Below are 10034 nucleotides of genomic sequence, written 5' to 3' on the forward strand. Positions count from 1 at the left end.
TTCAAGTTCAACTTCTTTGGCATTAGTGGTTGTGGCATAGACTTAGATTACTATGATATTGAATGGTTTGCTTAGAAATGAATAGAGATCATCCTGTTGTTTTTGAGATTGCACCCAAGTACTGTGCTTGGGTGTACAGTCCTAGAGATTGTACTCAAGGACTCTTTTGTTGACTATGAGGGCTACTCCATTTCTTCTAAGGAATTCTTGCCCACAGTAGTAGATTTAAGTTCATCTGAATTAAATTCCCTCATTCCAGTCCATTTTAGTTCTCTGATTCCTAAAATGTCAACATCCACTCTTGCTATCTCCTATTTGACCACTTCCAGGTTACCTTGATTCATGGACATGACTGAGCAACTTCACTTTCACTTTTGACTTTCATGCATTGGAGAAGGAAATGGCAACCCACTCCAGTGTTCTTGCCTGGAGAATCCCAGGGACGGGGGAGCCTGGTGGGCTGCCGTCTATGGGGTCACACAGAGTTGGACACGACTGAAGCGACTTAGCAGCAGCAGCAGCAGCATGGACCTAACATTCCAAGTTCGTAAGCAATATTGTTCTTTATAGCATCAGACTTTACTTCCATCACCAGTCACATTCACAGCTGGGAGTAATTTTCATTTTGGCTCTGTCTGTTCATTTTTTGAAGTGATTTCTCCACTGGTCTCCAGTAACATATTGGGTACCTACCGAACTGGAGAGTTCATCTTTCATGTCCTATCTTTTTGCCTTTTCATACTGTTCATGAGGCTCTCAAGGCAAGAATACTGAAGTCGTTTGCCATTCCCTTCTCCAGTGGACCACATTTTGTCAGAACTCTTCACCATGACCTGTCTGTCTTGGGTGGCCCTACATGGCATAGCTCACAGTTTCATTGAGTTAGACAAGGCTGTGATCCAGGTGATCAGTTTGGTTAGTTTTCTGTAACTGTGGTTTCCATTCTCTCTGCCTTGTGATGGATAAAGTTAAGAGGCTTGTGGAAGCTTCCTGATGGGAGGGACCGGCTGTGGAGGAATCTGGGTCTTGTTCTGATACGTGGGGCCATGCTCAGTAAGTCTTTAATCGAATTTTATGTTGATGGGTGGGGCTGTGTTCCCTTCCTTTAGTTTGGCCTAAGGATTTATCAAATGTAAACACAACTGTCCATCCACTGTGTCCCTCAAAGAACTCCAGAGAATATTTCCTCCATAAGGGATTGTGAAATGCACTGATGAAGACAGCATTTTTATTTGCTGCTTGAAAACCCTTTGGTAGAAGTCTTGCACAGACTAGGGCCCCTGAGAAAAGTCACAAGGACTCCTGATTAAATGGGAATCATGGAATCCCAGAGGGCAAGACTGCAAGGAGCAAACCTGCCAGGGAAAAGGTGAGCTCAGCTACTGAAGCAGTGCTGGAACAAGAAGACTCTGGCAGTGGTGTCCTGGGAATGAAATAAATGGGCTATCTACTGAAGTATTATTACAGCTAAGAAACTCTAAGCTTGGTGACCAGAAACTTTGCTTGAGTCACTGCAATGGACTGTATCGCCTCTGGCCCAGTACCAAGAGCCAAGTCAGTTCCCAGACTCTTCCCACTGAAGCAAGGATAGACTGGGTCCACCAGAGGAAGCACCTGGTGACACTGTCACAAGAACAGACTGTAAGTACATCCCCAACCCTTCTTTAGAGGAACTATAGCCATTTGTTCTGTTAACTTACACTGGCTTTGGTTTGACATTCTTCTCTTCCTATGGTTAGGCAGCTCAGAATTATTAATGTTGTTTTTTGTTTTTCCTGCTCCTCCAGGACTTTTGTGTTGTTCACTGGAGCTTGAAATAAATGAAGTTTTGGTCTAAGTTTATTTCAAAGTGGTTTTGTGGATCTGTGAAAGTACCTGATCCTGTCATGTGTAAGTCAAATCTCCTACTTGACAAGTGACATTATCCTATTGCCCCTTGAATCTTGGAGTGTGGGCTACTATGATCAGGAAAGACAAAACGGTAGCCTCTGGAAATTCCCCTTCTTAGGGGAAATTACTTCTTAAGTAGATAGTAAACTAAAAGGGACGCTGCATCTTAGGGAAAATTAGAGATTAGTGCCACCGACAAAGATTTGCATGCTGCAGAAGCTGTACTGTCATATCTAATTATTGGGGCTTCCCAGGTAGCTCAGCTGGCAAAGAATCCACCTGCAATGCAGGAAAGCCCAGTTCAATTCCAGGGTTGGGAAGAGCCGCTGGAGAAAGGATAAGCTACCCACTCCAGTATTCTTGAGCTTCTCTGATGGCTCAGCTGGTAAAGAATCTGCTTGCAATGTGAGAGACCTGGGTTTAATCTTTGGGTTGGGAAGATCCCTTAGAGGATGGCATGCCAAACCACTCCAGTATTCTTGCCTGGAGAATCCCCCTAGACAGAGGAGCCTGGTGGGCTACAGCCTGTAGGGTCCCAAACAGTGGGACTTGACTGAAGTGACTTAGCACCCAGGCATATCTAATTACTAATTGATCTCTTTGACCTGTGCAAAAGGCTCACACTTTTGCTTTCCCTTACTGCCCTGGTTAGTAATGTTTGAATCTGCTCTTTGGTATTCTGGAAAATCTAGGAGGCTGAATCCTTTATCCTGCAGGTAAGAAGCCAAAAAGGAAAAGCTTTTTGTACCTGGGAGGGCCCCACAGGGTCCTGTTCAATTTCATATGCATAGAAAGAAAGACTTTATTTTCATTCTGGAAATGGCCTAGAAGCTAAAAAGGTTTCAAGGCTTTTTCCACTTTTGAAAATTTGAATTTGCTGACCTCAAGCTAACCATGTGTGTGATTCGATCCGGAAGCTGATTCCATGCCTCATTAACCCATGTCATGTTCTGTGGAAGCTGGTTAGGTGAAAGGATCTTCTCTTGCTGTCTACATCCCTGTGCAAACCTCTGCTAAAGCAGTATTTCTTTGTCTCAGGGCATAGTGATTTCTGATTCAGGAAGATTCTTCCTTCCCTCCCAATTTGGTCATTAAACATCAGATTTTCTGGGTCTTTTCTCATCTCCTCCTGGCCAACTCCTATCCTCCTGACAGAAACACTTTGCGGGAGAAGACAGCAGTGAATTCCCTGTATAAAAGATATGCTGATTATATAATTAAGTGAGGTGAGGTGATCGAGGTGTTAATTAGCCCTATTGTGATAATCATTTCACAACACGTGTATCAAAACATCATGTTGTACACCTTAAACTTACACAGCATTATAATAACAAGTATAAGCTATATAATGTAATAATAACGCTGGGAGGAAAATAAGAGAATTCCTTTGTTTAATAGAGTTTGACCAATAAATATATTTTAAATGAATTATATCATGGGCAAAAATAACGATACTGCTTACACAAGCAGCATTTCCTGTGTTAGGAATTACAAGGTGGATTTTCAAGCTCACCACTCCCCTTCAGGGAATTGCACCTTTCTTCAATTATATTGAGTCTTCTTGCTAATAAGGATCTCAATTTACTTGACGGTGAATTTCTTAACCAGGTTTCTAAAAGAGTATTTCTTTCCCACACCGGGAGTCGAACCCGGGCCGCCTGGGTGAAAACCAGGAATCCTAACCGCTAGACCATGTGGGAGAGGACGTGAGAGCGCTACAGTACAAGACAATTGAACCGCATCCGCCTGCTTCCGCTTCCGCCGCGAGGTGCCGCCGCCGAGCTGCCACGGCCTTCCGCGCCTGCGCGGGTTTTCGGCGCTCGGCGCCGGCGGTGCGGGCTGTGCTGAGTCTCATCGCCCGCGGCCTGGAGCCCGGAGCGGAGTGCTGTGGCCTCCCCGACCCCTCACCCCGCCCCGGGGAGGCGTCCCGACCCCACCGCACTCTCCGCTCCGGGGAAGGGGTTCTGGGCCCCACGCAGCCCTCCCGCAGCGTCTGTGGACGGGCCTAGATTTCTAAACACCGGTTAACTACAATCTGCGGTGAGATTTGAGAGTGCTTTGAAGAACCAAGAGTAGGTTGTGAGCCTGGCTCCTGGGCTTCAGTTTCCCGGTTTTGAAAGCAGGGGATAACTTTTATTAGATCTGGTTTTTCCAGTCATGATGCTTAAGAACATTGAAGGCAATAGATGAAACCTCGAATACCCCCTGGGGAACGTTTTGGGGCCAAAGGCCTTCAGAGACTACCGTTTTAAAAGATCTTGTTTAGGGGTGGTCTTACAGCCATAAAACCAAAGCTAAACACTGCCAACTGTAAAGAAAGAATCCATACGCTGCACTGCTTTAACAACTCATATCTTGCAGGAAGAAAGGTAAAATAAAACAAACTGCTGACTGTGAGATAAACATGTACACTCCACATAAGAAATTGGTATCCCATATTGGAAGGAAACTACACGTGATTTATAAAAAGACAAATACTGCTATATAAAAGTCAGAGCTTGTGAACAAGCCTCTAAAGCAGAAGTTCCTTGCAGAGGAACCCCAAGACTAGAATGCATCTGAAAAAAAATCTCAACCCCACTGGCTCCAGGCTAGCATTAGGCCAAAAAGCAAGTGTGCAATGTGAAATGTGGGCAAGTATGTGAGAAAAAGAAAGATTTTGGAAATTGATAAAGCTTGATCAAGGAGGCAAATTGTCAGGATTTCCTGAATATGCTTATGACAAAGCAGTTCTATTAAAAAAAAAAAAAAAACTTTTGTAAAACAAATACTGTCCTAGATTTGTCTCTCAGTGAATATGGAGAAATGCTGCTCTGAAAGTAATAGGCAGACCATAGGGAGAATAAAGGGCCAGGTTCACCCTAAGCAAAAATCAGGCAAGGGTGGAGATTCTCAATCTCTAAGAATTTCGACGGTGTGATTTTTTAAAAATTAAAATTCTTAATGTTTGAAAACATTTGTGGAATGAAAAGGACTGTACATAATGTCTACAGTTGAGCCACAGACTGGAAGAAAATGTTTCATAGGGAAAAGTAACTATTCTCACTATATCTGCGCCTTAGCTCCCAGGGGAAAAAAATATCCCACAGGAATGAAAAGTGGATTGAGAGAGGAGTCAATAAATTGGGGAAATCTGACTCTCACATGTAACTATGGCAATACAAGTTAAAACAATGCTAAGATACTTCTGCTTTACTGACTGTGCCAAAGCCTTTGTGTGGAGCACAAAAAAACTGTGGAAAATTCTTCAAGAGATGGGAATACCAGACCACCTTACCACCTCCTGAGGAATCTCCTGAGGAGGTATGCTGGTCAAGTAGCAACAGTTAGAACTGGACATGGAACTACAGAGTGGTTCCAAACTGGGAAAGGAGTATCTCAAGGCTGTATATTGTCACCCTGCTTATTTAACTTAAATGCAGAATACATCATGAGAAATGCCAGGCTGGATGAAGCACAAGCTGGAATCAAGATTGCTGGGAGAAATATCAATCACCTCAGATATGCAGATAACACCATGCTTATGGCAGAAAGCAAGACGAACTAAAGAGCCTCTTGATTAAAGTGAAAGAGGAGAGTGGAAAAGCTGTCTTAAAACTTAACATTCAGTAAACGAAGATCATGGCATCCAGTCCCATCACTTTATGGCAAATAGATGGGAAAACAATGGAATAAAGTATCAGATTTTATTTTCCTGGGCTCCAATATTACTGCAGATGGTGACTGCAGCCATGAAATTAAAAGATGCTTGCTTCTTGGAAGAAAAGCTATGACACTTAGTATTTTAAAAAGCAGAGATGTTACTTTGCCAAGAAAGGTCCGCCTAGTCAAAGCTATATTTCCAGCAGTCATGTATGGATGTAAGAGTTGGACTATAAAGAAAGCTGAACATCGAAAAATTGATGTTTTTGAACTGTAGTGTTGGAGAAGACTTTTGAGAGTCCCTTGGACTGCAAGGAGATCAAACCAGTCCATCCTAAAGGAAATCAGCCCTGAATATTCATTGGAAGGACTTGCTGCTGAAGCTGAAGCTCCAATATTTTGGCCACTTGATGTGAAGAACTGATTCATTGTAAAAGACCCTGATTCTGGGAAAGATTGAAGGGAGGAGAAGAAGGGGATGACAGGATGAGATGGTTGGATGGCATCACCAACTCGATGGATATGAATTTCAGCAAGGTCCAGGAGTGGGTGATGGACAGGGAAGCCTGGTGTGCTGCAGTTCATGGGGTCACAAAGGGTCAGACACGACTGAGCAACTGAACTAAACTGAAGATATCCAGAGAGAGGAAGTAAGGGCACAAACTCAATGGAAATGGCCATCGCCCCTCTCTAGGGCTGCTGCCCAGGCTCCCCTTTCCCACGGCTCATCCACGTGTGAATGCAAAACCTTCCAAGGCATGGCAGTTGAGGCCAGAGCCACAGGATGGCTGAGTGTCTCCTGGCTTTCACTGTGTTGTTATCCCTTGCCAACCACCAGTATATACATTGCATTCTTATAGAAACAATTTTATTGCACTAAGTCATGGTAATTTGGAGATTGTTAGTACTACCCGAAATAATGCCTTAGTTTCCTAAAATAGGGGCAAGAACAATGGAAAAGAATTTTCTAGTAGATGATTAAGTGACATTTTTGGTTTCGTTTTTGGTAAAAACAAGTACAGCAGGAAGCCTTGAATATTTTACCTTGTTTTACAGAGTATGTTGGGTTTCATATCCTCCATTTGGCAGTATTTATTGAAATATTTTTTTAAAAATTAGTAGCTAATAGCTCATATTTCTACCTTTTATTGCATATTTGGTGAATTTTAACAATTTAGACTTAATAAACCTTTAGATCTGAAAGGTGACTTGGGGATATTCAAGGCCACAACCTCAAAAATATCCAGGAGCTTAAAATGATTTGCCCCAAATCATCCAACTAATAGGTTTAGTGAAATTCTTTTGGCTATCATCATAGGTTGACTCCATGATAAGGATAATATTGGAAAATGCTGAAATGGATGAAATCTAGAATTTTCTCCATAAAGAAATTTTTCCATAAAGAAATGGAACTTACAAGGACAGTATACATTCTGAATAAAAAGTTACTAAATTCCAATGTTTTTAAATGAGTTGGGAGGTAATACATTTAGATAAGCTGGGACCTGGGACCTGGGACCCTTTGCTTGCACCTAGATAAATATTTCCCTGAGCAACAAATTACAAATAAAACTATGAGGGACTAAAAATAACTGCAAGCACAGTTGGAGCAAATTATGAACAATAAGATACAAAAAGACCAAAAACCCAACTGGTACTTCTGAGATTTGGGGAGTAAAAGTGGGGTTCTGCACATGATCCCCGCACAGCGTGCTGCCAAAGGGGTGGGCAGACCACCTAAGCTACCCCTCCAGTCCAATCCATGGATCTGCCCCAGCTTTCACCCCACTTACGGGACCTAGTTCTCCCCTCCCACCCCGTGGCTCCAGGGGCGAGCAAGGGAAACTGTTCCTTGTTTTGTCATGATTCAGCACAAGTCTCAGTAAAGCCTTGCCTGAATTTCTCATCTGGCCTGTTATCAATTTGTATTGGTTGAAGAGTACAAGAACCTGGTTCAGTAACAACTTTACCAGTAATAAACTTTTTATTAACTTGCATAACTTGAAGATTAATGTAGAATAATATGAATAGTTTATTGTGTGTGCATTTGTGCATATAAATTTCTCCTGCATTTGGAAGTCAGATGTCAGTGGCATCAATCCTAAATCCAAAAACTGACTAGCTGTTAATTTTTGGAAAACTTATTGAATCTTTGAATATAAGTTCTCCCCCTTTATTTCACCAGTAACAATATATAACTGTCATTGTGAGGACAAGTTCTTAGCATCCAGCGCAGAATGAAGGTAGTGCTTGCCCAGGGTTAGCTGCCAGTGGTCACTGTCACCCCTAGAGGTGGAAGGTGTTGGTCTGACCACCTTCACTTAGGTACCCAAAAATGAACAGGATGGACTCACACCTTCCTTATTGATGGACATTCTGGATGATTCTCCAGCTGATGTTTGGTTCAGACCTAGGAAGCTCCCTGCATTTTACCATAACTTGCACTGGCTGCTCAGACCTCTGGAAGGAAGCTACAGTGATTGCTGGAGTGTGACACCAGGCTCCTCTGTCCATGGGATTCCCCAGGCAAGAATACTGGTGTGTATACAGCCAATATTTGCCTTGTTGCTTAGATTTCATGCATTCTTTGTGCATTTGGATGTGTACTCTTTCCCTTCTGGTCTCTCTTTTGCTGAAATGAGGCAGTGGTCTTTTCTCCACTATTTATTTGACAGCTGTTTAAGGTCTTGCAATTTCATCATCTTTTCATAGGTATATGCTAAAAACTTTAAATAGAAATACAAGCGTATTGGAGTAAGACTGTGATTGAACTGTTATCCTGCCCTGTCTATACCAAGTACAAAATAGATATATACCATTTTTTAATTGATTTGTTTTCAATGATAGTAAGTAAGATGATGGAAATAATATTTTGGCAAGTTGAAATTTCTCAACTTGAGTTTTAAAAATGTGTCCAGTTGGTAAGGGAGTTGGTGACCACACTCACTCTTGCTCTAACAGATACACAAAACAAAACAAAAAACTGGAGTTTTTTTTCCAAAGAGCATTTTTGGTTATTCTCTAAGCCAAACCAAACTTCTACTTAAAAGGTAATTGTTTATTACATTGGATTCAGTTCAGTTCAGTTCAGTCGCTCAGTCATGTCCGACTCTTTGTGACCCCATAAACTGCAGATTAGCCATATGAAATTACCAATTGTCCATTGATTTAGTACAATGGAAATTCCATTTTTTTTCAAGCCAATTCTTCTTCCTCTATCTGTAAACACTCAGATTCACTTACCACATTAACAGGAAAGGCTTAATAGAAAGCATGGTGTTAAAATCTGAGTTTCTCCAATGTCAAGAGCAACAAAAAATTATACTTGTTTCTAGGATATAGATACTTTGCTTTTTAAAGTGTTACAGAACACAGGTTTGGCTGTTCACTGCACAAAAGCCATTAATTTAGGGGCTGCTGCTGCTGCCGCCAAGTCGCTTCAGTCGTGTCCGACTCTGTGCGACCCCATAGAGTCCACCAGGCTCCCCCATCCCTGGGATTCTCCAGGCAAGAACTCTGGAGTGGGTTGCCATTTCCTTCTCCAATGCATGAAAGTGAAAAGTGAAAGGGAAGTCGTTCAGTCGTGTCCAACTCTTCGTGACCCCATGGACTGCAGCCTACCAGGCTCCTCCATCCATGGGAGTTTCCAGGCAAGAGTACTGGAGTGGGGTGCCATTGCCTTCTCCTAATTGAGGGGCAAGTGTCAGTAAAAAGGAAAGGCGCTTTATTCGGAAAAGCCAGCAATCTGGGGAGAAGGTGGAATTATGTTCTGAGACCAACTCTGAAGAGTCTACTCAGCCGTAACAATTTTTAAAGGGAAAAGGAGCCAACAATCTTAGTTAGTCATTAAGGTAGGAGGTCAGATCCTTCATCACTTTTTCCATTGCTTGCAGACTTGCTGACTTCTGATCTTTCTTTGGATGCTGTGTTGCCCCTGTGGTCCACCTGCAGATTTGCTAAGGAGGAAGCTGAGTGTAAAGAGACAGTCACTCATTAACTACTTAATTCTTCATTCTTGACTCCTTTTAATCCTGGAAAGGAATCAACAGGTTCAGTAAAGCACTGTGTATATTTAATAACGCAGAAGTCAGCAGGTAGGTTAAATGTTACTTGATGATCTCATTTTTATAATTAAAGTTTAAGGAAAATAGAGATGAACAAACAGAAAAGGGGCAAAAGAGCTGTTTACAAAAGTAACAATGCAAAGATGAAAGTCTAATAGGTGATATTTAGGCTAGAAGGGCTGTGGGGTATGGAAAGAAGCAGTTATAGATTATTTGTTTAACAAATCTATTCTGGGTTTGTAAGAATAGAGTTAAAATGTGATTCACAGCTTCAACTTTATTTAAATCAATGAGAATTCCTGAATTGTTAGGAGCATTTACGCATTCATCTCTAAAATGTGGACTCTTTTTAAATAAGTTGCACTTCAAAGTATGTTAAAAACCCAGTCACATTTGGGAGAATTAGTAAATAATTGAAGAGATTGCTGAACCAGTAGG

The 10034-nt window shown here is 41.9% G+C and overlaps 1 non-coding gene across 1 annotated transcript; it reads right to left on the bottom strand.

Moving 5' to 3' along the window:
- Window positions 3519-3590, bottom strand: TRNAE-UUC. The gene has a single exon. It is a non-coding gene; the product is annotated as a tRNA-Glu (tRNA).

This window comes from Capra hircus, chromosome 21 (assembly GCF_001704415.2).
Source record: "Capra hircus breed San Clemente chromosome 21, ASM170441v1, whole genome shotgun sequence".
In the NCBI taxonomy this organism is placed as follows: Eukaryota; Metazoa; Chordata; class Mammalia; order Artiodactyla; family Bovidae; genus Capra; species Capra hircus.